Source organism: Nicotiana tabacum, chromosome 19 (genome assembly GCF_000715075.1).
Source record: "Nicotiana tabacum cultivar K326 chromosome 19, ASM71507v2, whole genome shotgun sequence".
Taxonomy (NCBI): domain Eukaryota; kingdom Viridiplantae; phylum Streptophyta; class Magnoliopsida; order Solanales; family Solanaceae; genus Nicotiana; species Nicotiana tabacum.
The window spans coordinates 108,290,762-108,293,172 of record NC_134098.1 but is presented as its reverse complement, the minus strand read 5'-3'; the positions used below and the strand labels follow the sequence as shown (position 1 = coordinate 108,293,172).

Sequence of the window (2,411 nt, the reverse complement as noted above, 5' to 3'; positions counted from 1 at the left end):
GCAAGCACAACACTCGTTCCCGCAGCCCTTGTTGCAACTGATAGACTCAAAAGTAAGTAGGGCTACCCTACCCTAAGATAAGACGGTTCCCGCCCTCAGGTCGGGGAATAGAGCTTACTGCATCGGATAAAATAGAAATTCCTAGTCCGAATCATGGACCTGGTTCACACTTGAAAGCAACAATTCTTCTTCCAATTTCGTACATCAAATTGTGTATATAAAGAAGAGTTCGTCCTTCTTCAAAGAGATAAAGTCACGCGGCGCCTCAAGATAGAGGCTTTGGTCATCGTTAGAATCCCGGGGTAGGCCAAATTACATAAAGAAAGGAGACTTATTTCAAAGTGGTTCAGGTAGCTCAGTTGGACTGAAAATCCTTGTGTGGTTCGAATCCACATCCACTTCACAACAAAGAAAAAGAATGCGGGGTAGAGGAATTGGTCAACTCATCAGGCTCATGACCTGAAGATTACAGGTTCGAATCCTGTCCTCGCCTAATCAGTGGAACATTGTTCACCGGGATAGAAGGCCGGTCCCAACTCATCTAAAAAATGAGCCTAGTGTTCAGTCTTGGTTGGTTCCACCTCTTTGCAGCGTGATGACACCAGTAGCTATTACGCACAGATGACCATTTCTTAGACTATTGAATTCCAACTTAGATCTCCTCTCCTTACAGTCAAGAGGCTTTCACTCCTTTTACTCTAAACTACTATGTGCCTATTTTCTGCTTTTCACAGTTAAAGTCAAAGCTTTGTTGGTGGCAGAATCGGCATGCCTTCTAATTGTTGTTGACTTTAGGCACACCTGAACTACCCATAGTCATCTATTTACGGGCTTGCACTCAATAGTCAATCAATTCATTTTTTCGCTTTCTATATCATGCTTCAACTATTTGTATATATGTGTGTGAAGTCTAACTAATGTAAAGTGCCTATGAATTAGTTCCAAGAAAGCGGCCATTCACGTCAGGAATAGAGGCCGGTAAGGATATACTTGCTTTTCCTTTTTTACGTCGAGATTGGGTTGGTGTTCTGTGTACTGCTTGTGACGCCTATGCTTTGCAAGCCTACATAGGGTACAAGATCGAAAAAATGCATTGAATGGATGCCCGGGCATTGAGAAGGAAGGACGTTTTCAGAGGTGAAAGGCCATGGGGAGATACCGTCTGTGATCCATGGATCTCCGATCGGGAAATCGTATCCAAGCATAGTGGCTAGTCTACGCTCTTTGGACTTTACAAACTTAGCGAACTGAAACATCTTAGTAGCTTAAGGAATGGAAATCAACCGAGATCCCGTTAGTAGTGGCGAGCGAGAGCGGATTGGGGGTTTGAAGAAAAACAAACACGAAGCTTCATTCCTCAGCAAAGTGATCACTTCTTTTTCACCAGGTTTCATTCGATTTGTTGTGGATTGGATGATGGAAAAACCAGCAAGCTACGGCTTCAAAGCTTACCTTATTTAGAAAAGGTGAAAGGGCTTTTTTTATAGATGTTAAGGTTGAGTAAGGGGTTGGAGCTTGAAAAGCAAAGCGAGCTGCGCTAGCGTAGCAATGATTTTCAGCAGCAAGCTACGGTCTAACGATCCCCTAACCTAGGTTGGGGCAAAAACTCCAAAATCTAAAACATTGGTTAGGGTTCCAAACCTTTCTCTAATAATAAGGTAAGCTTTGAAGCCGCCGCCCTTTAAAGGAGCGGGCACAGTGAAATGTAATTGTTAAAAGATTGGAAGATCTGGCCAAAGAATGTGATAGTGTAACTGTAATTGTGAAAAGATTGGAAGAGCGGGCGCAGTGAACTGTAACTCGGCGTGTTTGAATTCTGATCGCTTTAACGCGAGAAAGGGGGACCACCCTCTAAGCCTAAGTATTCCTCAATGACCGATAGTGTACAAGTACCGTGAGGGTAAGGTGAAAATAACCCTATTTAGGGAGTGTAATCAATTGAACGAGCAGAGCTTAGAGCCTTTACTTTATGTAAAGCGCACTCACTCTAACAGCGTACCTTTTGTATGATGGGTCAGTGAGGAAATGGGGACCGATTTGACCCGAAACCGATCGATCTAGCCATGAGCAGGTTGAAGAGAGCTCTAACAGGACTTGGAGGACCGAACCCACGTATGTGGCAAAATACGGGGATGACTTGTGGCTAAGGGTGAAAGGCCAACCAAGATCGGATATAGCTGGTTTTCCGCGAAATCTATTTCAGTAGAGCGTATGATGTCGATGGCCCGAGGTAGAGCACTCAATGGGTTACGGTGGCCTAATTTTGCCTTACGAACCCCAGGGAAACTCTGAATACAGGCCTAGATCATTTGTACAGACAGACTTTTTGGGTTCTAAGATCCAAAGTCGAGAGGGAAACACCCTAGATCGTACGCTAAGGTACCTAAGCAATCACTAAGTGGAAAAGGGAG

General features: G+C 44.1%; 1 non-coding gene across 1 annotated transcript; it reads left to right on the top strand.

Moving 5' to 3' along the window:
• The first annotated feature begins 419 nt into the window (after positions 1-419).
• On the top strand, positions 420-493 carry TRNAM-CAU (transfer RNA methionine (anticodon CAU)). The gene has a single exon. It is a non-coding gene; the product is annotated as a tRNA-Met (tRNA).
• Positions 494-2,411: the final 1,918 nt, after the last annotated feature.